This window comes from Schistocerca nitens, chromosome 3 (assembly GCF_023898315.1).
Source record: "Schistocerca nitens isolate TAMUIC-IGC-003100 chromosome 3, iqSchNite1.1, whole genome shotgun sequence".
In the NCBI taxonomy this organism is placed as follows: Eukaryota; Metazoa; Arthropoda; class Insecta; order Orthoptera; family Acrididae; genus Schistocerca; species Schistocerca nitens.
The window spans coordinates 159,056,171-159,084,029 of NC_064616.1; the positions used below are offsets into that span (position 1 = coordinate 159,056,171).

The following is a 27,859-nucleotide window of genomic DNA, read 5'->3' on the forward strand; positions in this document are numbered from 1 at the left end:
AATATTGCTTCGAAACATATCACTTGTATGCTGCTCTCTCATTATCTGTGTAAAACTAGCAGGTGACATCCTCTGTACTTCCCAGGGCTGCCACAGAGTGAGTCCAGTAAAAAAAGTAGTTCTAGTAGCATAAAAATAGTTGCAAAAATAGTAACAATCTTAGTAGTTAAAAATTTATTGTGTACCATTACAACAAATTTATACACATACAATTAGTATTTATTAGACATAAAATCCCAAGTCTTTCTTCATAATTGCATCTACCACTCTTCAATTTGTTTATTAAGGCAAGGTATCAGCAGACGCGAATTCAAATTGGGAGAGCAAGCAGGTCACACCATGTGCACAATACCTTTCATTCCCAACAAAATATCAACTGCCTGTGCTCTATGAGGTCAAGCATTACTGCCCAACAATACAAAGTCTAGGCTCACAGCACCTCACAACAACCACAGGTAAGGTCCCAAGATCTCGTCATGATACCTGACAGGAGTCAAGTTAAACCTTTCCGATTCCCCTGCACACGGATTTGAGTGGTCAACAGTCCCTGCCCACACCATTATGGATCCTCGATATTGGTCTCTTTCCACAATGTTTGGGTCCCGAAATAGTGTTCCATGTTCCCTTCAGATGTGACTCCATTGTGAATCACTCACCAGACTAAAGTGGGACTTATCTGTGTACAACATCGGTCCCTTGTTCTACCGTCCACATGGCATGTTGATGATGCCACTCTAGACGTTCCCTTCTGTGAAGATGCGTAAGAGGTAGACGTACAGTTGGTCTCTGACAAAGGCTACTCTGGCGAAGCCTTCCGCACAATGTTTTCCTTGCTGCAACACGTCCAGTGGATGGTGCGAGCTCACATGCCAGTCGCTGTGCAGTACTACGATGATACTGCTGTGCCCTTAAAGCCAAATAACAGTCCGCTCTTCTGAAGTCGCACGTGGTCGGCCCTGCCCTGGTCTTCAGGATACATCTGGAAAACAACAGAACAATTCACATTAAGCCATCAGGCTACACCATTTTGTTACTGTCCTACTTCCTTTCCTTCTATAGCCCTAACCTCAGTGAGTATTTTAGGCATCTTCTCTGAGCCATACTGCACTGTCTGTGACTTGTATACACAGAGATTGTGGATATGGGGCTACCCGGCAAACAATATCTCGTTTCATAGGTGCCCTGACATCACCATTGGCATGGTTGTCTATTGACCGGAATGCCATCTTCCACCTAGAACACAATTGTATGGACATCTGGTTGAGAGTTTGTATTATTGTATCGTGAATTAGACACAGGATGGGGAAATAGCAGTTTGTTGCTTTAATTTTGGAACCAGTGTAATATTGAAAAATAAGATTTTCTGTCTTGTAAATATTTCTCATGAAAATATGGTGCCAGTACCTCTGTTATGATGTATGTCAGCTTTGTTTGATGTGACTGAAAATCCTGTGAAATGGTGTCAAGGGACACTGCAGTAAAAACAATTTTTAAGTCATCATTGACAGTGGCAGCCGTGTTATGCGGAATTAGTATCATTGTGCAAAGTGAGTTCAGCTTTTGCGATTTCCTCTTTGAAATTAAACAGCTCTAATGATGTTACAGGAGTGTTTGCTTTCCCAATATTGATGTTTAAATTTTCTCTTGTGGCTGTAATTTTCTGAGCTGTATTTTACACACACTGTTTGCTGTCAACTTGACTTTTGCGTTTTCCTTGTGCGCATTTGTAGGAACATGCTGTGTGAAAGCTGGGAAACTGCATCACAATTAATTTTTTTGTTACAAATAACACAAAACATGTCTCTTTCATCAATCTCTTTGCACCATGAAGAAAATAGATGCCCAAGGCCAGCTGTTGTCCTAACCAATTCAAGGAGGATATTATAAATTCCTCCCCCCTTTTTTCTGCCTCTAAAAGAAAAAAACTGACAGTGGATGCCTAAATGCATTACATCATCATATGAATTAGGTATTTCCACTTTTACATCTTTAATGAAGGCCAACCAGATATCACTGCATATAAGTTATTACAGCCAAAGATATTACAAGATGATGCCATACCACTAAGTAGTATGAACCTCTGTGAAATTATATCTAAGGAGAAAACTAACTATACAACAATATTATCCCTGAATAATGATAATAATTAGTCACTTGGTTCTCCAAAATAGTTGTACTTTTGGCACTTTCTATTAAAAATAGTTGCAATAGCCACTTTCGATAAAAAAAAAAAAGAGCCACAAAAAGTACCATCTAAGTCACCTGTGGCAGCCCTGCTTCCCATCAAACCTCACAGTGAGGACTGGGAACATTGCTGCACGAAATACACAAGTTTGCCACTAACCCTGAGGTAGATTTTATCTCATGTTTTAGTAAGTTGACTTTGCCTGACAAATAACTTTTGTACTGACAGTTACCCCCAAATGCATATCTTCTATATAACAGAGAAATCTTTTTAAAACAGACTGAATCCTCCCATGATTTGTTAACTCCATGAAATAAAAACGATTCATGTGGCACTGAACAGGATTTTTTATGTGCACTCCTCATATACACTGTTGTATGGGTAACCACATTTTCTGTTTAGTGCTCTGTTAGGAAGCTTTCCTCCATTATTATGGACACCCACAGCTGCTTGTTCTATGAAAAGTTAAATACACTACATCAGTACAAGTGTAAGTCGTCTTCTACCAAATCTAAAATGGTGCCTGTAAATGAGTGTTATGAAGTAATTGTTGATCACTTTTGCACTGCAGATCAGCTAGTTTGATTTCACAAACCTATGAAATTTAGGGAGATCATTAACCCAGCTTATAGCTGTAAGTTTTTGAAGGGGGAGGGATTGGAGGTGGTATACAAGGTACACAAATTTCAACTAAATGACTAGGATATACATGCAGCTTTCACCTAATTTATTCTTTTTGGAATGATGCATCAGTATAACCCACGATAATACAACAGATCAACATTCCATGCAGATTCAATCACAAAATATTTTAGTTTCAAACTTTACATATCTTCATCTTTGAATAAATGTAAGGAACTCAGTCAAAAAACGTTAGCCTTGGACATATAATCGTTAGTCGGTGGGCCATCAAACTTTTCTCAAAACTATTGCAGTGTTTCCACATAAAGAGAAATTAAAAACAAAAATGAGCCAACAAACAAACAAACAAACACAACACACACAGTGTAATATTATTAAATCTTTCTGTAATTACTTTCTTTGGGTCAGGATGAGTAGTGGGTATTGTGGACAACAGACTTGCGTAAAGTAAGACAATATAACATATCTTACATACATACTGCTCTGCTGTAAACCCTAGACAAGAATGCAAAATTTACACAAAAATTGTGTCTTGTATTGCGACAGTGCAAATCATTGTTCAGCTTAAACCAATTTTTCACAACCACATAATATTTTAACTAAAATAACATTACAATTGATGTTTTGGTGTGTCAAGTGGCAGGGGCTAGGAGTCAGGCAAATGCAATTGTTTCTTGGCACCAATGTGCTCACAATGCTCACTGATTTTTAGGTGTGCACCTACTGCTTGCTTAAGTATGTGGAATGTTGCACACAATCAACAACACTCTCCCCATAATACCTGTCCCTCAGTCCCCAGTGAAAGTGAGGAAAGTGTTCAACAACAGTCATCAATATTTTCTATTATTTGCCAACTAACAAAGTATCTGACTGGTAACACCACAAATTTTAAATCTGAATTGAAATTGTTTCTTCTGGACAACTTCTGTAGAGTGATGGCAGAGTTAGGATGAAGGCAGGATGTGTGCACCCTAGTGTGTTAAATTTCTTGGGATGAAAGTACTACCTAGAAAATTTAACTGCCACATCTGGAGTTTATTGTCTCCAAGTCCAATGTTACAGGATACAGGTGACGTGTCAGGAGGCTGCCGCAGCCAGACGGAGGGCATGCTGCCCTAGGAGAGGAGCTAAGAAACACATATAGCTGGAAGGAGAGCAGGTAGGCGAGGGAGCAACGATGTCTTTGGAGAACTCTCACCGGCCTGCTCCACAACACCCCTTGTAATGATTTCCAGCTTTCCTACTGGCTGGTAGAGGGCACCTTTAGGTCAGCAATGCCTCTGGGATAGTGTCCCACACCAGCAGTACCCACCATGGAAATGCTACCCACATGAACCTAGCACGAGCAGGGACATATCGAGTAACACTCTGTATGCACCAGCCCAGCTCCAGCCACTGTTTCATCATGGGCCATTATACCAGCATTGTAAAACAATGGAATAAAAATTTTGAAAAAATTCCCTCAATCCTTTACATATTCTGCTCAGTGACTGCTCACCACACACACCACTGACCTTTCCGCAATAGCTGTTTTATGGGTCAAAATGAATGTACTAACGTTAGTTGGTAGCAAAAGGTTATGGGCTCCTTTGTACAGGTTGCCGACATTTACTAGAAAACTTACTCTACTAAAGAATGCTCAAACAAAATTCTTTTTAAATGACTAAAGGGGTAGGGTAATGCTGATTTATCGTTGGAGATTGGTGTACACAAATTATGTTGTGTAATGAGCCATGTGTATATAGTTATACCTTACATGTGTTTTGTAAAACAGAGAAGAAGGTGGCTCTTTGTGTTGTGCTGATGAGACATCATTAAAGAGGAGATAGTGCTAAGGTGGTGAAGGTGGATGAGGCAGCACTGAGACAGCATACGGGCAATGGCTTACTGTCGCACTGGCAATGCCCGAGTGGGATGATGGGGCTGTGGCGGTAACCAACAGCACTGATGCTGCTATAGTAAAGCTGTCAGGCACGGCGATGTGGCTTTGCAGGTGGCAGGGGACTGCAACACTCAATAATGTGGCAAATCAGTGGGGCCTCATGAGGAGGTATCAGTATGGGGGGAGGGGGCTATAGATAATTGTGGCAAAGAGCATTTGTAGTAACAGTATCCACATGAGAAGTTATGGAATCAGTGACAGATGTTTATAAACCTACATACCTTAAGCTCTCTTATTCTTTTATATCAGAATGGTATACAACATTTGTAGTTAGTAACTAAATTCTACTCCTAGTATAGGATACTATCCCAGTGGGGGTTCATCAAGAACAGAAAAGTATTCCTGTATTAATACATTCCACTGCATTTAGTTACAACACTTATTCAGTATAAAGTGCATAAAAATGCAAGTATTTCATTTCAGAGAAAAGTAACCACCTGTCGTAAATACTTAATTTCTAAAGCTGAAACTAGGGGGGGGGGGGGGGGGGGAAGGGGGCATGTCTGAAAAGATCCGTGTTCCTAAATACTCCACTCATGATATTCAACAGATGGCTACTGTTTAGGTATTGCTTGAGGCTGCATTCCACAACATTCACAGCAATCTTGGATATATAGGGGCCCATATAACGAAACACACAATGATCAACATTGGAGCAACAGATGTACCACTAGGAATGACTACTCGGTGTATGTAATCCCTAGTGTTCCAGTCATTAATATGGGCTGACGCATAGTCAAGAGTAATTTGTCCTTGCTCCTGAGCTAATTAGTCATTGATAGAATCCAACACACAAGTCTTGGTATTATTTGGCAACACAGGCAGGCTGTCAAGGTGATGTAGCACTAGGGGGCTTCAGGCACATAAAGCAGAGAAGACTTAATTCTAGCATCATGTGCATATATCAGATGGACAGACAGTTTGGTGATGAATGTGATCATGGCACATGTGGAAATGTTAAACAGGAGTCTACAACCAGCCAAAGTAACCCAATAAGCCTGAGACACAAATACATGATTATAGCAAAGTAAGACCACTTTAGTGGGTTGTAGCACAAAATACAGTAAATTTTTACCAACAGGGACAGACCATGGTTTGTGTATCACAACGGCACAAGGAGGTACTTCAGTTTCCTTTACAAACAGTGCAATTTCATAGTTATTTACCCAGTGTTAAGGGACAGGGTCAGCACATCTCTTAATTAGTGCGAAAGCAAGATATAAATGTATTAAGCGGCACAGCTGAGTGCATCTCGCAGTCTTTACTAACAATTACAATGTACTTGGTTTGTCAGAGGGTGTGTTCTTGGGCAGCTGCCAATGCAACTGGGAAAGGATGAAGACAGTAACATTTGAATTCACATTTTGCAGAAGTAGCAGGCAGTGAGACTTGCACATTTAGCTAACCTATGGATTGTGACAGTTGTACCCTAGCAGCTGTATTGTAGTACGGCAGAGCTGATTCCCATGTGGGGTAGATTATCTGCATAGGAGCCCTACAAATGAAAGGAAATGTTTGTTAATGTTTGTAAAAAGGTTTTGGCAGGCAGCAGGTTAGGGCTGAGCCTCTGTTGTAATCCCATCTGAATGACAGAACGCAATGTATTTAAGATGTAACGGGATTGCATGCATATTGTACAGCAGGATATGTAATGCTTTTGTTATTCCCATGGTGGTAGTTAGGTTCCTTAACACCACATATATGGTGACTATTTCATGTTGGATCGAGTTACCAAGTTCCTCACATTGTTGCACCAGCTCAGTAGCTACACTCAGGATTCGTCTGGTAGTGGCCAGAAGGCTTATCAGCAGGCACACATGCTGGTGGACATGGGTCTCATGATTTTGAGCAATAAAAGAGTAGCCCACTGGAGAGCTTTACTCCAATGATCAGCATCAGCTTGGTCGGGGGTAGTGAAAAATGTCTTTAGCTCTGCCTGCATTGAACCAGGCTCGCTCGATGCGATAGAGTGGTAGAGCATCTGAAATACTTGGCAGTTACTCTTGTGTAGTGACAAGTACCTGGTTAATATCGCAGAGTACGAAGTGTTCCGCTTCAGCCTGAACTCTTTATAAGAGATTCACATGCTATTAACTGACTGGTAATCCACTGCAACACTACTACTTCTTTCAGTGTAGAAAAGCTTAAGTCAGCTAATATGGCAATCCGGTGAGAACTGTAGAACAAGTTGTGCAACTGTTTGAACATTATTCCTGACAATGACAGGTGGTCTTGAAGGAGCGGAGCACCTGCAATACAAATTAGGAGAACAAACATAATACCGCACCTCATTTCAAATACTAGTGATGGTTGATGAAGGCACAACAACTCTGAATACCTCAGCAAACATGATTAGCACCAATACGAAGTGTACCAGTGGCAGCGCTAGGTAGCCCAAGTCCCATCTAACTAAACAGTAGGAACACACCGTGTTAGAAAGGGGCGAACAAATCTCTTCACACTTTTGAAGTCAGGAATTGACAGAATACTGTAAGCCGGCAGCAGACAAAGGTTGGTAGTAACCTGTGTGCTGTTTCATGACTTGTAGCAATGGCAGCAGTCACAGTATGCTGTTGTGGCATGTGAAAGATTCAATTAGCAACAATGTTCACGAGTTGAACTTTATTTGTAGTATGGTGGTGGAAAGTAGAGTCAGCTAAAAAGAGCAGTATAGGAGGCAGGAGTTACACATGCTTATGCACCATACAAATCAGAACTTATGCACTTGAATGCATAACATAACATCTGAAGTTGTTTGTCTTATGACTGGGGTGATCTTTCGCCCAAATCGACTGGACACTGGTGGGTGCTTATAACCCTGAATCCTAAAACAAACTGGCAAGCTTGTAATAGAGTTTGAAATGGTAGTGCAGCTTTGGTCAAACAGGAGGTACTGTCACACCGATGGACAATGGTAGAAAGTAGTGGAGCCAATAACATATAAATAAACATGCGTATCATATGAATCCCAGCTGACAATCCTCCAAAAGAAATTCACAACCTTTGCAATAAAAAAGGACCAGCAGTGTAAATGCACACGTAGGTGTGAATGTAAGTGTAAGGGGATGTAAAGTTTAGGACCTTGCTGCTTGTGGAAGCAGGTTTAGTTGGTGAAGCTTGATGTAAACTACATTGTGTGCAAGTAGAGCAACAATTGTGGGATAGCATTGCTCAAGACTTTTGAAAAACAGTAGAGCAACTGGTTTGAAACATGTCATCAACAAAGAAGGAGAGTGAATGCTTTATTACTAGTCAATTGCAAAAGCTCACAAGTCCAAGTATTTCAATAGGTTTGAAATGGTCATGGGCACTGGCAATTTGTGGATAAGGAGTCCAGTTTTTTCCCCCTAAGAAATCAGCTATGAGAACTGTTGGGGATCAGTGGGTTTATTTGGCAAATAAGTTTTAAGTTCCAGAAACGCCTAAATGCTAGGTTTGGGTGTTAATAGCAGAGTTATGCAACAGTGCTTCTTATTATTATCCTGTTTTCTCTTTTGGTGCCGGTTTTGCTTTGTCCATTTCGAAACTTCCTATGAAAGAATGTAGTTACCTTAAGACGAAGTACACAACTGTACATATCACCAAAAGTTGAGGCACATGAGCCAACTTTTAAGAGAAACCCAATCAGATGGAAGAGGAATCAATGATAAGAGGGACAGTGGTGCCCGAGTTATCCTCGTTACAAGGGTGAGAGTAATTTTTCATAATTTGCATGTCATATAGTGGGACTATTTGGCAGGTAGGTGAAAGTATATATGCTTTTCAGAACGATTGGTAGTACAAATTATGCAGACTATAGTGCAATTGTCAAAAGACACAAGGGGTACACGGATGTTCGTGTGAGCCGGAGAATGGAAAGCAAGCATAAAATTTGCTGGTAACGTAATTGTAATCAACTGTTCAGGCTTGGAGTGTCCCAAGTAAACCGCATCATTGGGCTCAACTTGAGTTCAGAAGACTCCAAGACTACAAAATTTGGTAGTGTACAATATATCTGTACAACAGTTTGTACGGGACATGGCTGGAGGCAAGAAATAAAGCATATTTAAACCTATACCATTGACAAGATGATAGAAGGCAGATGGGTCATAGTATGAAAGCGAATCTGAAGGGAATACTAGGACCAGCTTGGGATCTCTGATCGCCATTCTCACTGTGCTAAGTGCATGCCCTTAGAGGAACAGAAAACTAATCAACAACCTTGCACATGGCTGGTGTAAAAAGCACAACTACAACAGCACTGACTGCCTGGTTGTATGCTGATTGATGATTGTGTGTTTAAAGGGGCTAAACTACTGGGTCATCAGTCCCTCCATTTCATGAGAGAAACACGTTAAAAGGTAAAAAGTGAAAATTGTGGGACTTGGCTGCTCTAACTTTATACGCAAGTCATGGTGTTTAAAAAAGGGCGTGACAGTAGTTGTAACATGATAGGTAAAAGAAAACTGAGATAAGCTATGCAGCATCATGAACAAGTGCGTCTAAAGGCCCAACAAGGTGAGGGGGCAAGAAGGTAACTTGCCGTCACATGGGGGTTCCGTTGCAAGGGCTCTCCCACCCACAACCATCCCAACACTGAAAGTGGGGGAGTTTATAGTTTAGTGTAAAATTCACTTTCTTCCCTCAGGAAATTCAACACTCTGGTAGTGTTTGTCTTGTTATCTGCAAGCATTTGAGGTAGTGAGGTAGGCAAGCTGAGAGCGTGCCACAGATCAGCCAGCATGGCACACTCAAAGAGACCATGTGTTACCGTCAGTAGACTACAGGTGCAGAAGGAACTTGCAGGTGAGCCTCATGTGGGCGCCCAAGACAATGGCATCTTTCGGAGAGGTCTGGAAAGGTGGATGCTATACCATAGTGGGCCCCTCAATCCCCTCTTAACTTATTTTGGGTCATAGTAGCCTGCCATTCCAATTCCCAGAGCCTCAAAATATGCGTCGAGGTTGTAATCTTAAGTCTTGGCACGATATTCTGATGTCAAATTGATCTCCTGTAGTGGCATCTTTAATGAGACGATCAGCAAGTTCATTTCATGGAACGCCTATGTGGCTCGATGTCCAGATGAAGGTCACTGTCTTTCCAGAGTTGCAGAGGTCAACACCCAAGTTCCCTTACCTTGAGCCGGCGACCATGTGGCAGCTAAGCTAGCTTGTTGTGAACAAGAGGTCCTGGATGTTGGCAAACAAAAGATTTTTTGGGATAGCATTGGGATATGCCTTTTAAGCAACTCATGGAGTTGCTACAGATCAGAAAGTTCACTGTGGCAAGGAATCTGACATATCATAGAGCCTGAGATATGGCAACCAACTCTGCAGCACTTCTCATAGCTTCTTGCATGTGCAAAGAGTAACAAAACCCCATTGTTGACTTTAGATCTGTCTGTATAGAGGCATACTGAATTAGAATAACCATGGAGAAACGAACAAAACAGATGTAGGAGGAGGGTAGGATCAGCATCCTTCTTGGGGCCACAAAAGAGGTCCATCCATATTATAGTACAGATTACAGACCATGGGGGTGGGGTGGGGGGGTGGGGGGAGGTGTTGAGTGGGAGCTCTAGGAACTCAGACTAAAGGAGGCTGTTGAAGGTCCTTCAGTAGAGCATTGACTTGGATCCCAGCTAGTCCACCCAGTTTTGGGCAGTGTGCAAACAGTCTGAATTGTTGGTTGTGGAACAGAGGTGAGTGACATGGGTGAGTAGGCATGTGACAGATTGTGACTGTGTAATTCGCCAGAATCTGCTTTCATGCAACCCGCAGCAGTGGGAGACCCGCTTCCGCCAAGAGGCTATTAAACAGGGCTCATACAGAAGGCCACTGTTGCCAACCACACACCAGTGTGGTGAACGATATCCAGCAAGCTAAGCACAGACGGTGCTGCTGACCCCTAGGCAACACACCCATAGTCCAAGTGAGATAAAGATCAATACTTTGTAAAATCTCAGAAGAACTGTGTGGTCTGCATCCCAAGGGGAGTTACTACGAAAACAGAGAGCATTTAGCTTCTTCACCCAAGTTCCCTTACCTTGAGCCGGCGACCATGTGGCAGCTAAGCTAGCTTGTTGTGAAACAAAATACCTAAGAATCAGGAAGTTTCAATAACTTCGAGTAACTGGTCACTAAGATAAAGTTCTGGGTGCAGGTGGACAGCCTGGAGTCAGCAAAAAATGCATAACTCATGATTTCACAGGTGAAAATTGATAGCTGTGACTCAAAGCCCCATCACTCAGAGCCCCGTCACGTACTCTCCAAACAGCCCCCTGAAGTTGGCACTCAGCAGCGCACAGTGATGAAAAGACATAGTACAGGAAAAGATCATTCACATACAGTGATGGAGAGATAGTGGGGCCCACTGCATTTACGATGCCACTCACGGCGATAGGTACTTCAGTTTCTTGTACATATAGGTTGCTGAGACTTGAACCTATCCGGACCTAAAGAATTCTGAGAGATAGGAAATTGTGGATAAAAATGGGTAAACTGCCCCAGAAACCCCACTCACACTGTATAGATACGACGTGATGTTGACAGGTGGCATTATATGCGTTCTTTAGGTCAAACAACACAGCAATCGGACATAGGCGATGCGCGAAAGCATTGCACACTGCAGATTCCAGATGAAACAGGTGATTCATGATGGACTGGAAGGCTCGAAACCCACCAACTAAGATGGCAGTTGACCATTCATTTGAATAGCTTACACAGCTCATTCGTCGGAGAGACTGTCCAGTAGTTAGTTAAAATATGTGGGTCCTTTCCTTGTTTCAGGACATGAATAATAATACCTTCCCACCACTGAGATGGAAATTCTCCTTCTCATCAAATACAATTAAAAATTTCGAGGATATGTTGCACGTTGTTGGCACGAAGGTGTTTAAGCATTTGGTTGTGGATTTTGTCAGGTCCAGGGGCTGTATCTTGACACACTGTGAAAATGCTGCGCAGCTCCCATTCATTAATAAGGACGTTACACAATTGACAGCTGTGTGCCTGGAAGGATAGTGGGCGGCACTCAGTAAGGTGTTTCCTGGTCAGGAAATGAAGATCTAAATTACTACAAGCGGACACTTCTACAAAGTGAGCCACAGAACATTCAGCAAGTACCATGGGATCATTGCAGATTTTACCATTGACAAGGAGCTGCCAGGGGTGATGGATGGCCGCAAATGCAGTGGAGCTTAGTCCATACTTTGGATGATGGTGTGTGGGATCGCATAAATGATACATAAGCTCCCAACACTCCTGCTTCCTTTCCTTTATTAAAAACTGCACTTTTGTCTGGAATCTCATGAATGCTATTAAATTATCCATGGAAGGATGGTGCTTGTGCCTTGAAGCCCCCTGTGGCATTCCCTGATAGATGTGGCTATATCGTCAGACCACCATGGAACCGACAGTCGTAAGGATGAGCTGGAGGAGTAGGGGATCATTTTTGATGCAGCATCCTATCCTATACCACTTTGTCGATATCCATCGCATGACTGGCAACAAAAGGAGCTGTAGAGGAGAAAGCCTACCATTTCTTAGCTATATACAGCTTTTATTGGCACTCTGAATTACTTCTCACATTTACTGATTGTGTTATTGAAACTACCGAATTGATGCACAACATATTTCCTCTACAAGTAGTTTCTGTTGTGTGTCTCATCTCTCGACTAAGCAGTTTTGTAAATCCCAACCGGTGTTCTTCCATCTTACCTGGCAGGCCCTATTTTCCATTGTGTTGGATTAATGGTCTGGTAACCCTTCTCTGTGGTAAAAAAAAATGGGTGGCTGCAAAAATATTTGATACTTTATGAAATTTCATGATATTTCCCGGCTGCACGAAATTCCCTGATAGTTCTCAATAGTTTCAGCTTGTGGCTACCCTGATGCTACATTCACTAGCCCAGTTGTGTGTGTAAGTATGGACATGGACATGTTTGTATGGGCATACGGCAGCAAGGTCTTTAGTGTCTGCGCAAAAGCAGATTGAGATGAGTGTCTCTGCAATACACGAAACAGGGAGATAGAACAGCATGTAAAACACAGGTAACAAAAGCTGGCAAACTATGTGCGTACCCATACAGAACCACGGAATGAAGAACTGCATCAGTAGTAAAACATTAACAACACAAGAAGAAAATGGTATAAGGAGCTAAAACAATATAGCAGATGAATGTAGCTGGCTGACAACAAGATTAAAAAAAAGAAGATAAGCTAGCCACTCTGCAAAACACTAAAACCTCCAGCCTAAAAGTTTAGGCCAGTGTCCAGAGACATCACAAAACACACACTTCTCATCATCAACTAAAATAGAAGACAGATCCCCACCAATATTTGCTTCTGCCCTTGCATCACAATATAAAATGCACTCTGTCAAAATATGGCGGATAGAGATGTGCGTGCCACAAGCATCACAAAATGGGGGATCCACTTACTGTAATAAAAAGCTATGTGTGTGAGGGCAGTGCTCAATTCTAAGATGTGTGAGGGTCACTTCATCCCACCTGAGCAACTAGTAAGAGGAATGCCACAGCTGGGTTCCTGACTTTACCAACTGCAGCTTATTGGCCATCACTGCCAGCCACTTCTCATCCCACAACTGCACGACTTCCTGTGTAGTGCAGAAATGACAGCCTGCAAGGGAATAGGACACTGTGCCACATCCTGTCCTCTGCAGACCTCCTTGACAGCCCGATTGGCCTGTTCATTTCCTCATATCCCTACATGACCTGGCACCCAGCAGAATGACACCTGCTTACCCTGCCATTGGAGGAAGCGCAGTTGGTCATATATCAGCTGGACCTACTCCTCAGCTGGGTACAGGTTCTGCAATGATTGTAAGGCACTGAGGGAATGGAGCAAATGAGAAACCATTTGTCCCGCATATGACACATCTACTCTACTGCCGTCAGGATCGTCCAGAGCTCTGCTGGGAAAATGGTATATTTATCAGGAAGGCGAATCCTGTTGACATGGTCGGGGAACATGACAGAGCAACCAAGGGAATTCCCTTGCTTGGAGCCATCCGTGTACACTATTGTGAAACCATGATGTATATCTAAAATGTTAAAAAACAGAGATTGAAATGTAAAATCTGACATATGATCTTTCTTAAAATTCTGCAAGCCTAAAATAAGTCTGGGCCTCCATAGAAGTCAAGGTGGAAATCTGCTCCCACCGCAATGTAAAACATGAAGACCGGCCACACCATCTCTGGAAGGTAAACCTGTGCATGAATCCCATAGGGCCTCATTGCCTGTTGCCGGTTACGAAAAAGGCTTCCCAGTGGAGGCTGAGCAACGGTATGGTAGGTGGGTGTGTATCGTGTGGAGTGTGTTTTATACGCCTGGCACACATTAAGTAGCCATCACCTGACTTGAAATGGCGATTAACCAGCCTTTGCACAAAGGCTTGGTATGGGGCTTGTTCTGGATGCCCCAGTGGCCAACCGAATCCCTTCATGGTGCACCATGTCCAACATCTTTGAATAAGAGGGTCTCATAGAACCATACACCATGCACCCATAATTGAGCTGAGATCGCGCAAATGCCATGTAAAACCAGAGCAGACAAGTCCTAAGAATCAGTATGTCTCCACTACAGTGAGTGAATCATCATCAAAGTAAAGTTCTGATTCCGGATGAATGGCATGACGCCGACAGAAGTGCATAACACAAGACTGTGCAACCCAAAACTGGAAACTGTGAGCTAGAGCCCATGACTGCGACTTGTGGATGGCGCCCTGTAGGTGCAGCTCAGCACCACCAGTACCAGTGGAGCAGTACGAAATATGCAGAAGTCGTCTGCATAAAGAGATGGTGAGATGGACAGTCCTACAGCTGCTGCTAGACCATTAATGGCCACTAAAAATAGAGATAAACTCAATATGGAGCCCTGCTGGACCCCATTCTCCTGGATATGGGGGTGAACTATGGGAGGCACCAACCTGGACAGAGAAAGTACGAAGTGACAGGAAATTTTGGGTAAAAATCGGGAGCGGGCCTTTGAGACTCCACTCGTATAATGTAGCAAGGATATGATGTCACCAGGTCATGTCATACACTTTTCGTAAATAAAAAAAGACTGCAACCAGGTGTTGGCATCTGGAAAAGGCTGTTCAGATGGCAGACTTGAGGAACACAAGACTATCAGCAGTAGCGCAACCCTAGCGGAAGCCGCCCCGACATGGAGCTACTAGGCCACGTGACTCCAGGACCTGACCCGACCCAACCCAACCGCCGACACACCATATGTTCCAGCAGCTTACAACAAACATTGGTGAGGCTCATGGGCCAATAGCTATCCACATCAAGTGGTTTTTTACCGGGTTTAAGCATGGGAACGATGGTGCTCTGAACAATGGTGCTCTCCTGCCATTGCAATGGAAAGATGCCATTGCACCAGATCCAGTTGAAGATGATGATGAGATGTCGCTTGTAGTCAGATGAGTGATGTTTAACCATATAACTGTGGATCCGAACTGGCCCAGGAGCTGTGCTGGGGCAATGTGCAAGGGCACTGAGGAGCTCCCACTGTGTAAATGGGGCATTATAGGGTTCACTGTGGCATGTAGCAGACGAGAGGACTTTCTTTTCCATCCACTGTTTGAAGATCGAAAGGCTACGGGGTAGTTCTCCGATGCAGAGGCTCAAGCATAGTGCTCCGCAAAGTGCTCAGCAATCGCATTTGCGTCAGTAGACAACACGCCATTGATGCTAATGCCAGTAACACCTGCTGGGGTCTGTACCCAAAAAGACAATCTGATCATCATCCAGACTTGGGAAGGTGACATATGGCATACAACATTCGAAACAATCTCTCCCAACAGTCCTGCTCCCATCTTATGATAATCTGGCGAACGCGGGCACGGTGCTGCTTAAAGGCAACGAGGTGCTCCAGCGAAGGGTGCCACTTATTCCACTGTAGAGCTCACCGACACTCCTTAATTGCCTTGGCGACTTCCAGCGACCTCCAAGGGACCGCCTTCTGGCAGGGGCACCCTAAAGAGCGAGGGATCGCATTTTCTGCCGTATTAATGATTGTTTTAGTCAACTGCTCAACCATCACATCGATGTTACCGTGTGGGGGGAGAGTCAACGGTGACCACAAAGGTGAAAATTTCCCAGTCTGCCTTATTTAAAGCACATCTGGGCAAGTGTCCATGGGTCTGATGCCGAGGCAGTGACAAGAAGATGGGGAAGGGGTCACTACCACACAGGTTGTCATGTGCTCTCCAGTGGATAGATGGGAGAAGTCCTGGGCTGCAAATGGATAAATCAATAGCAACTGCCACGAGCCGCACTGAAATGTGTGGTGGCCTCAGTATTTAAGAGGCAGAGGTCAAACTGAGACATTGAAGTTTTGGCATATCTGCCTCAGCCAGTAATCACAGCGCCACCCCACAAGGGGTTATGGGTGTTAAACTCTCCCAAAAGTAGGAAAGGTTTAGGGTGTTGATCAATCAGTGCAGCCAATACATTCAAAGGTTATGTTATGTTAATTGGGGACCTAGAAACGACGGAGAGGCTCCGTCCCCGTCACAGCCGCAATGGTCCGCAACCCCACAATGACTACCACAGTCCACTTCACCCCTCCACCACCCCATACCGAACCCGGAGTTATTGTGCAGTTCGGCCCCGGTGGACAACCCCCCCCCCCCCCCCCCAAGGGAATGTCTCACACCAGACGAGTGTAACCCCCATGTTTGCATTGTAGGGTAATGATGGTGTACACGTATGTGGAGAACTTGTTTGCGCAGCAATTACTGACAGTGTAGCTGAGGTGGAATAAGGGGAACCAGCCCGCATTTGCCCAAGCAGAACATTCAGGGGTACTGCACCATCTGGAGGAAGATATACATTGCAGACAGTTACTGCCTGCGTCATCCTTATTCTGACAGCCACAGCTTCAAGAGGGGTTTGAAAGGGCACAGTTGCACTACAGACTGAGTTTAGGACGTAAACGCAAACTCCACCTGACACACTATTATAGTTGCTACAGTTCCTGTAATATCCCTCATAGCCACAGAGGGCAGGGGTCCGCATTGCCAGGAACCAGGTTCCCTGGAGGGCAATGCAGAAACCAGGTGCAAGGCTCAACAGTTGCCGTAGCTCAGCCAGGCAGTGGAAAAAACCACCGAGATTCCGCTGGAGGATGACATTGTGAGACTGGGAAGGTATGGAACATTCGATGAGGCAGTTTATGCCTCAGGGTCACCTGCTGCCACTGACTTATTGCCTCAGCAGTCGATATCCATTGTGTCTGAGGGTCCGGCAAGATCTAGATCCTCCTCAGACACCAGAATCTCCACCTCATCCCCAGACGCAGAGCTTGTAGGAAAAGGTGGTGTGGGTGCCACTGTAGTTTCCTTGGTCTTAGGGGGTCTCCTTTTTGGACTTTCCTTGCTGCTCCTTGGGTTTCTCTGGCTGGGCTGGATTCACTGATTCAGTCTCTGGGCCTGAGGAGGGTCGTGAAGCCCTACGGCCAGCTGCTTTTGGGCACTTCAGTCAATGGTGGGCGTCATCTTTCCCACTAGCAGAAACCTGTGAAGGGAGTGACCGAAGGGATCCATTCCTGGCGAGAGGAGCTGAAGAAGACTTCTCCAGCTGGGAAGTGGGGACTGGTGTCCCTGATGTTGGGGGGGGGGGGGGGGGCATGCTCCCGAGGTAGGTGGTGCGGGAGCAACAGGGGGGAACTGCCCCCCCCCCCCACCATCAAGGGAGCAGGTGTAGCCTTCTGGCTCTGAAGGCACTTATATTTTCTCTTAGCCTCAGCATAGGTCAGTAGGTCCAGGGTCTCGTATTTCATGATTTTCATCTCTTTCTGTACAATCCTGCAGTCTGGGGAGCAAGGTGAATGATGCTCTCTGCAGCTGTCACAGATGGGAGGTGGGGCACATGGAGTATTGGGATGTGATGGACGTCCACAATCTTGACATATTACACTGGAAGTACAGCGGGAAGACATATGACCGAGCTTCCAGCACTTAAAGCACTGCATCGGGGAAAGAATATATGGCTTGACATCACAGCAGTAGACCATCACCTTGACCTTCTCGGGTAAGGTGTCACCCTCAAAGGCCAAGATGAAGGCACCAGTGGCAACCTGATTAACCATCGGAACCCGATGGACGTGCCGCACGAAATGAACACCTCACCACTCAAAATTGGCACGCAGCTCGCTGTCAGACTGCAAAAGAAGGTCCCTGTGGAATATAATACCCTGGGCCATATTTAAGTTCTTATGCGGCGTGATGGTAACAGAAACATCCCAACTTGTTACAACTGAGTAAAGCCCATGACTGGGCAGGGGATGCTGTTTTTATCAAGACTGGCCCAGAGCACATTTTGGACAAGCCCTCTACCTCCCCAAACTTGTCCTCTAAATGCTCTCCAAAAATTGTGGCTTCATCGAAAAAAAGGGGTCCCCATCAGTTCTCATACATATGAGGTACTGGGGTGAATAAGGTTCGCTGCCACACTTAGCCTGGCGTTCCTCCCATGGTGTGGCCAGGGAGGGGAATGATTTACAGTCATACTTTCTTGCATTGTACTGAGACTTGGGATGCTTGGAGACTGCTGGTGTCTCATCACCAGCAAGTGATGACGTGGAACGCGTCATCTGCCCTCATGCCACCCACTCTGACTAGGGGGCCTCCCCACGGGCACTACCCAGCCACAGCAAAAGCCACCTGGCAGGTTAACCTTTGCTAAGAGTCCCAATGCCCCAGGGTGATGGGCATCTACTCCTTGGAATACGTGGGGAGTTAACGGCGCAAGCATCGGCACAACAATCCCTGTGTTGTCAGGTGGCTACAACCAACAGAGTACATGGCGGCCCCAACACAACGGACTGGCTACCGTGCTGGATATGAGGTGCAAAGAAGTCCATGGTCATCGTCGGTGCAGAAAGAGAGACTACATAGTGCATGGTGGAAAACGCACCCAGGAAGGTGTCCTTGTCCAAGAGATGGAGAACGAGCTGGACTATAATGCAACGATGAGAAAGTGGGCTAAAGATCTCAAGGCACAATGCACCATGTAAGGCGCCCTTCCCCAATTGGCTCGCTCTTCGGGAAAATTTTGACAAATAGGGGACCATCACATAAAGGCCGAAACATGGGAGACTCCTTTTAGTTGCCTCTTACAACAGGCGGGAATACCTTGGGCCTCTTCTAATCCCCGGACCCACAGGGGTGCAGGATAAGATGCCTCAAGTAGTATCGTAGGCCTTCTCGATGCCAGAAAATATTCCTTGAAGGTGATGCCAGCATAGGAAAGCCTATTGTATAGCCACCTCCAGGAGGGCATGGTTATCAAAGGTAGAGCAATACCTCCTGAACCCACACTGAAAGCAACTAAGGAGTATCCTGGATTCTAAGATCTAGACAAGGAGGAAGTTGACCACCTGCTCCAAGGTCTTCCCCACGCAGTTAGTGAGGGCAAGACTACGGTAACTACTTGGGCATGTAATGTCTTTCTCAGGTTTTAAAAAAGAGGAATTAAAATTGTCTCATGCCAGAGTCAGTAAAGTGATCTGACTTCCAAATGGCATTAAAAAGTGTGAGGTGTATATCTTTGTTTCACTTTGTGAGGTGCCACAGCATACTATTATGGATCCTGTTGTGACCAGGGGATGTGTCACGAGCCATAGACAATGCAGAACCCAGCTCCCACATGGAAAATGTGTCAGTTTTAATCTTCATCAGAGGTGGACCAGAAGTCCAAACTAAACCTCTCAGCAATCACTCTATGGTGCTGGAAACCTGGATCCCAACTGGCTGTTGCAGTAACTGTGGCAAAATATGCCTCCATAGTCTGAGCAATGTCTCGCAGATTGGTTTGGAGTGTGCTGTTCCTCATTACAGCAGCAATCACTCTATGGTGCTGGAAACCTGGATCCCAACTGGCTGTTGCAGTAACTGTGGCAAAATATGCCTCCATAGTCTGAGCAATGTCTCGCAGATTGGTTTGGAGTGTGCTGTTCCTCATTACAGCAGCAATCACTCTATGGTGCTGGAAACCTGGATCCCAACTGGCTGTTGCAGTAACTGTGGCAAAATATGCCTCCATAGTCTGAGCAATGTCTCGCAGATTGGTTTGGAGTGTGCTGTTCCTCATTACAGCAGCCATGTGGCACCTCCCTTCTCTCCCAGAACTTCTTCCGATGGTCTCCCACACAACAGAACTTCTATTGGAATGATTAATGGTGTTGAGAAACTGTTGCCATCACCTCTTCTTGCTGTCTCGAATAATTCAGTGTCAATTTGACCTCGCCACCTGAAAGACTGCAAGATTCTCTGCAGTTGGCCGACACTTGAACCTATGCAGAGCTGGTCCCGATTGCAGTCGGCACTCCACAAAGGGAGAGGTTGCCCCTTCTATTGTCCCGTGAACTGTGGAATGGATGCTGCAGCAGCGTGGTGGATCATTTTGGTAATATTATCCACCCATGTCTCGACATTCACACAATATTCTAACTGGGCCAAGTGACTATGAAGTGTCCAGTTGGCTCTACCAAGCACCCTTTGTTGTGGTTTCCTTTTGGGTTCCACCCCATCTGGCAGGTGAATCCAGATCAGGAAGTGATCACTTTTGTGCAAGTCATTGACCACTTCTCATTGGAAAGTGTGAGCAAGAGCTGGAGAGCGAAGTGAGAGATCAATGGCAGAGAACGATCCAGTTGCTGTACAGAAGTGAGTGATCTGTCCTGCATTTAGCAACTATGCAAGTGCACTGATGCAGCAACTGCTTGTAAAGTCATCGTTAAGTGGGAGAGGCGAGAAGTGGTAGTTGGTTCTGACAAAAATACCTACACCGCCTCTAGCTCTCTCTCCACTCAGGCCATCCTTTTTGTGGAGTAAATGGCCTCCTAGGTCAGGGATGTACAATTGATGGAAATAGGTTTCATGAAAACACAGACACAGTGGCCTACCCCGAGATAAGAGAGATGGAGTATAAAGAATAAAGGGGACTAGCAAACACAAATTTGTCAAAACACCCTACATTTTTCTCATGGCTACCTCACACTCTTCTGTCCACTCAAACACAGCATCTTTCTTCAACAACTTTGTCACAGGTTTTGCCACGATAGCATAATCTTTCACAAAACAATGAAGGTAGTTAGCTACAACAAGAAGCGACTAACTCCTTAACATTAGTGGCCACTGAAAAAATCTGAACTGCTTTGTTAGTACTTGGTCTGCCTGAACTCCTGTACTAATAATATATCCCAGGTACTGGACATGTGACTTTGCAAAAGAACAGATTTATATCTTCTGGCTTAAATGGGCACTTTGCAGCATGGACAACATACTCTTTAACCTCTCCACATGCATTAAGTTGTTCTTGAAAAAAATATTATATCATTTAAATACACAAGACACACAGACCTCTCAGTAACAAGTTGGCAAATCTTTGAAAAGTGGCAGACCAAAAGGCACACAGAGAAACTCACAGTGTCTGGAAGGAACCACAAAAGCTGTCTTTGGTCAATCTTGTGGTGCAGTCGCAATTTGGTGGTAACCTGAGTGAATGTCAAGGGGAGTAAAATACTGGCAGTTTCATCCATAAGGAGTAAACCTTAAGTGTCAGGGGTCATGACCATATTTACTGCTCTCATATTACCACACAGACGATTTTTTTTTTCTCTCCACTGACTGACCTCTTTGTGACCACTAAAATCGGAGAGGGTTGAATTATCCCTGCAGCCAGCTGTTACTGAATAGTTTACTAAACAACACATTGTAGATCAAAGGTTTTTGAGTGATCTGTCAAGCATCATCTGTGGAGATTTTGTGCTGTACAAAGTCAGCTGGTGACAAATACTGCCATTGCTTGAATAGCCATGCATATTCCTCCAGAACCGGGTACAAAACATTCTCTTCTGACTCAGGTAGAGGTAGGAACTTCTCTCTTAACTGATTCCTTAATAAAGGCATAATTGCACAAACCTTTCTCACTGGCAACTGCTTCTACTCTGCTTAAAGTGTTTCTCACATTGAACAACTTCTTTAGTTACTTCCTCTTCACTAGCTAATATACTTCCATGTGGGATTGCTACATCTCTCTGACCAAAATTATCAACACACACAAACAAACTCAAATCCTCTTTATTACTGCTTCTGCTTTACTTATGCTCCTTTTGATTCAAAATTGCAGCCGGTTTAGAACACCATTCTGGCTGAACAGAATCAACCATAAAGTCCGATCTCAGGTTATCCAAGTTTTGATAGCAATCCAGAGAACTCTTCCTGTACCTTCACTGATACTGACAGAGGTACTAGTTTATAATAACCATGTATGTGGTTCTATTGGAACCTGCAGAGGAGGCGGCACACAGCAGGTTTCTTATGACTGAGGTGTGCACTTACTGTCACAATAGCGAACAGCCTGAATGAATTGCAAAGCGTGTGTCTTATAACCTATCACTGCCTGAAAATGGTTCAGGAAGTCTTTCCCTAAAATTACATCACAACCTTGTCTGTGTTTGCTCACCACTTCCATATACTAAATTCATACTTTCTTCCATCAATATGCATATCTCCCACACATGTATTGGCAGAATCTATTATCTCCTCACCTAAATTACTTCTGTTACTATGCGGTGGCCTAAGCACATGTTTATTTTGCAAAACAAATAAAACACTAACTGGAGCCCCCTTACCCATTAACATTTTGCTAGTCATTCCTCTAAGCTTGCCTTCTAAGACTATGTTTGGTACCTCATTGATTTCTTCATTTCTCACTGGGTTCGTTGTTCTTGTAGGGGCGAGGGTGGGTAGCAGGGCCTGCCCCATGCTTGTTTTACCAGAGTGTGTGACTCCAGTGACCTCTCGTTCTGCCTACTACTCTGCAGTGCCATCCACTGTGGAAAACTCTGCAGGCAGTCATCAATCGCATGCCCTATTGTACGACATTCTGTACAACAAGGAGCACGACAGTGCTCAACCATGTGGATCCTTCCCACTGCTGACAGTTTGTATCATTTACAAAAATGTAGCACTGTGTATTATTGTGCACAGGGGCTGAAAAAATTGACCCCCTTCCTCTGCAGTGGAGCCAGTCTCATGGCTTCAAGTAATGAGGTGGTGGATGCCATCTTAACCTCAGTCCCAAACTGCAGATTTATTCCTTGAATAAATACAGCAATAGCTCTTGCTTCAGCTTCTTTAATTAGAACCTCATTCTGAGTATTATCTTTGCCCAACACAAGACAAAGTTTGCATTCTATCAGCAAAAGCCTCAAAATCTTGACCAGTTTTCTGGCAAAGAGAGGACAACCGATCTCAGTAATAACTGATGCCTCTTATTAGAGTAGTGCTCTACTAACAGCTTCGCTAGGACATCAGAGACTGCACGTCTTGCAAGGCATCCAACCGACTCTACAAAAGTAGAGGCATCGCCCAAGAGTTTTAATCTTGTAACATTTAGTAAAAAAACTATCATGCCAGGAGCAAGTGAGCCCTATGTTGTGGACATTTTTCATAAAGGTGGTGACACTTTCGCTGGGTTTTCCCAAAAAGGAAGGGTACTAGTAACATTTGGTACACATGCCACAGTTTCCATTGCAGTGGCTCTAGAAGTGCCTGCAGTAGTTTGGCTTGCTGCCTGTATAGTTTTGCATTCGCATTGGTGTGCCAGGTTAGCAATGTGTTCCTGTAGCTTTATTTTCTGTAGTAACAATTCATTAACCTGTCCTTGTACAAAGGTTGCATTATCTACGTTGCAGTGTTAAGTCAAGTGCTGGCACGCCAGTTCGAAACGAGAGAGCAGAGGGTGCCGTGAAGAAGTCAGCCAATCGCATGCTGACCGACCCCTCTCCAGGACAACAACGCAATGTCAGTGCCCTCTATGCAATGAGGACATAAGCGCCGTGTCTACTGATCACGAACCAGTTCTACAGCAGCATCAAGAATAGGCACTTCAAAACCAGTGACTTACGAACATTATTACTTTGCTTGTATTAGAACTGTATATACTGAAGGACATTGTTTATTTTGTCTGTTGCCCTTTGCGTGTGACTCACTTATGTCATTCTCAAAGTTAAGTATTGTCATCGACTCATTTCATAACAAAACTCTTTAATACTATGTGATTGAAATGTTGTCTAGTGACCCAAGAAGCTAGTTTCCTAGACACCCCGGCTTTGACAACTAGGCCGGATTAAACAATCTACCTCAGCACTGGTTGGTTGGTTTGTGAGGGCTGAAGGGACCAGACTAAAAAGGCCATTGGTCCCTAGCTCAGCATTACCATCACCAGTGGCTTCTTGGCATTCCTGTAGTCAATTCACCATGAGCGCGTGTCAGGCATGATTACAAAATATAAGGTCAAAAATTCTAGACATCAAATGTGTTACAAAAGAAAATAAGGTCTCGGCACAGAACTGCTAATTGAGATGATGTCCAGCGAGAGCAGCTTACCAAAGAATTGCAGTACGATGCAAGTGTGCATGACACTTACATTTGCCTTTCCAGCACTGGGTGGAGCGTTGCAGCAATGTTGGCAAGGTCAACATGGTGCATGTCAACCACCACAATGGAGTCAGCACGGATACCCAGTGGATGGCGTGGCGAAGGTGAGATGTGGTGGAGTTAGCACGGACTACGCTGGGCCGGTTGCTGCAGCAGCACAGCATGTGGCATGAGCTATGCGCAGGCAGTGATTGCTGGACAGAACATAGCATTACTTTTAACTAATCAAACGATGCACAAAATATAACAAAAATACAATTAGACTATAAAAAGGAACATACTGAAACTTCCTGGCAGATTAAAACTGTGTGCCCGACCGAGACTCGAACTCGGGACCTTTGCCTTTCACGGGAAAGTGCTCTACCATCTGAGCTACCGAAGCACAACTCACGCCCGGTCCTCACAGCTTTACTTCTGCCAGTATCTCGTCTCCTACCTTCCAAACTTTACAGAAGCTCTCCTGTAGGAGACGAGATACTGGCAGAAGTAAAGCTGTGAGGACCGGGCGTGAGTCGTGCTTCGGTAGCTCAGATGGTAGAGCACTTGCCCGCGAAAGGCAAAGGTCCCGAGTTCAAGTCTCTGTCGGGCACACAGTTTTAATCTGCCAGGAAGTTTCATATCAGCGCACACTCCACTGCAGAGTGAAAATCTCATTCTAGGAACATACTGTTTATATTATTATAAAAAGTATACTGGTAAAAGTGAAAGTTCCAATTCCACCTACCTGCTTTGACCAACGATACCATCAAGATGGGAGACACCCCTGTTTCAACTATATACAATATCGTAACCATGCCGTCACTCATTCCACCTGCAAACAAACATGAATAACATGTGAAATATTTAAGTGCAGCAATAGAATTAAACTAATGGGACACATACAGGAAGAACAGCATTTTGGGTGGTGGACAAACTGAATATGTGACAATAAGAATTATATCAATATTCCACAACAATTATTAATCCAAAAATTAAGGTCATAAAATTCCTGACATTCAACACAACCAAATAAATAAATAAATGCAAAAGTTATTGATATTGTAAATTTTGCATGGCATATTCAGCTCAAATGCTGACCACAAGACAAGTAACACACACACACACACACACACACACACACACACACACACACAAACCAGTTAGCCATCAGTCCAAAGTAGGAACTTGATTGGAGACAACAATCAATGACCTCGTAGTAGATTTCTGTATCGCTGTATTGTATCCATGACTGACAAAAAAAAAAAAATCTCCAACCATACACAGCACTAATTCTAAATACAAATGTGAATCCATCAGCCACAATCTGCAAAAAAACACAGCAGCTCTCGGTATTCACTTCCTACTCGTCCATAACTAGGCTAACAATCTCGATCACACACGTTTGCATTACGTAGAGGCTATTCCACACAATAGCAGAACCTTTTATTACACCTATAGGCATAAAATAGTTTCAAGAGAAGCACTGTATTGCCATAGTGTTATAGTTGTTAAAGACAGAACACATTAGTAATGTTGTATAACAAATCTAACAGGTACCAGATTCTTCAATTGTACAATATCTTGAAATGCAGTCTTGTTTCAAGACAGACTACTTACTAATGTGGTATGTAGTATACAAACAATGTCTAAAGTGAGTGACCCAAATTACAAGCACTATTACCACCGACGACATCAGCACCCGAGCCTGAGGGCATAACCTGAGGCAGTAAATAGCATCAAGGTCTAAAAATGGTTCATTCTGCAAAATTGTGCTGTAAGAATGTTCTATAAAGCTGATACATAAAAGCCTTGCAGAAGTCTCTTCAGGGACACAGATTATTACACTTAACATCTCATCACATTAACGGCCTAATGATACTTGTGGTTAATGCGAAATAGGCCTAGTGAATTGTCTTTATGTCAACAATGACAGTCTTATAAACCCTTACCTTCTGTTTCAGCTACTTCTTTTGAAATTTGCAATTGTACCTTCAGTTGGACGGCATGTCTCCTTTTGCATTTCACAAGTATCAACATTACGCACTTCTGTGGTTGGAAATAAAGCTGAAGAACACCATTACTTAACAACACAAAATTTTAAAACAAGAGTTAAATTTTAAGAAGCTTTCCCAATGATAAATATAATTTTAATATTAAGCTGCACACAGCACAGCTGTGTACCCTTTCACGCGATAGTTACATGACAAAGTAGCCACTAATTTGCACACAGCTTTGAAACTGAGTCTGCAGTTTATAGTTGGTTAGTTCCATGGCTCATTTTGCATGCTCCAAACCTTTTCAGGTCTTTTGTTTTTATTTTATGTTGTTTTTTAATTACAATAATAAAAACGATAAACAGATGTGAGTTGGTAATTCCTATCCATCAATTTTTTTTACACGTTACAGTTACAGAGATTGTTCTACAGTGTAGATGGGGTTGCCAGGGAGAAACTTTCTCAGTTTGTTTTCAAATTTAGCTTTGCTGTCTGGCAGAAATTTAATATTATGAAGTAAGTGGTCAAAAATTTTGGTGGCAGAATTGTATGCCCCTTTTTGTGCTAAAGAGATCGTTAATGTAAAGTAATTAATGTAATACTTCCTTCTGGTATTGTAATTATATACATCATTGTTCCTTTTGATCTGCAATGCATTATTTACAACAAACTTCGTGAGTACAACTTGCAGCTTGAATACAATAGTCACAGTTGTTGGGACGATTGTACCTATGAGATTTTGTCTATAGCCTAAAATATTAATTTGGTACCATCACAGACTAACACGCATAAATACTAATGAAAACATTATTTGTGTCAAAAGCATGTCTGCTGGAAAACATTCATCTCTCTTCATTTCGAACTGAGTGTCTTCAAAGTGAGGCTTAAAAATCATATGCGTATAAATTTTATAAAAAAAAGGTATTCTGGCTGCAATCATTTTAGCCGATCAACTTACTTACCTCACAGAATTTGAAATGTACAGTACATTTCAATTTCTAACTCCAACAATTACTCGTCCTGATTTTTCTGCTTTCTGGTGAAAGACAGTGAAAACTTCCTTTCGCCTTTAGAACAAATGATTCTTCCCACACGAAATTCAAAACAGTATGTTAATTACCTAAGTTTTTAATCTCATGTAGATTGTCACAGTCTTCACATCACAATATTTAGAAGCATATAGGCCGCTTATGCGGTTTTAGGGGTTACATTTTTATACATCGGTATCACACTTTCAGGCTCCATACCACAAGTAGTCGAGAAGAAAAGGTAGTCTCTTGCGTAGAGCTTTAATGTGCCGCAGCATTCATACTACATATTTGCACAATAAGGAAGTAGAAACACGAAATTCACCAATTATGGCACGATAGCGTAGGCAACTGAGAAATCGAATTGAAATCGAGCTTGTGCTGAACGATGTGCTTCTAAACAGTCTATACACAGGACAATTACAGCGAGCTCTTCAGCCACTGGAAACATGACTACTTAGTCGCGCGCCCACACAAATTAGTATCTACTATCTACACACTAGTTTGAAACAATAGAGTTACAGCTTCGTCTTCGGGTATAACTTTGGTTTTGCTTTGTTTCTGTCAGAGATGAGATGTGGCTACGCTAGGACGTCAAGACGACATGTCAAATCGATACATAGAAGGTTGGA

The 27,859-nt window shown here is 43.6% G+C and overlaps 1 long non-coding RNA gene across 2 annotated transcripts; it reads right to left on the reverse strand.

Annotated features, from left to right (window-relative positions):
- Nucleotides 1-157: 157 nt before the first annotated feature.
- On the reverse strand, nucleotides 158-27,859 carry LOC126248101 (uncharacterized). 2 transcript variants are annotated; one of them, XR_007545413.1, is made up of 4 exons: nucleotides 27,162-27,859; nucleotides 24,951-25,037; nucleotides 24,216-24,420; nucleotides 158-979 (listed from the first exon to the last, which is right to left on the reverse strand). It is a non-coding gene; the product is annotated as an uncharacterized LOC126248101 (long non-coding RNA). The 2 variants fall into 2 exon arrangements; XR_007545414.1 differs by having other exon boundaries at nucleotides 163-979; nucleotides 24,216-24,373.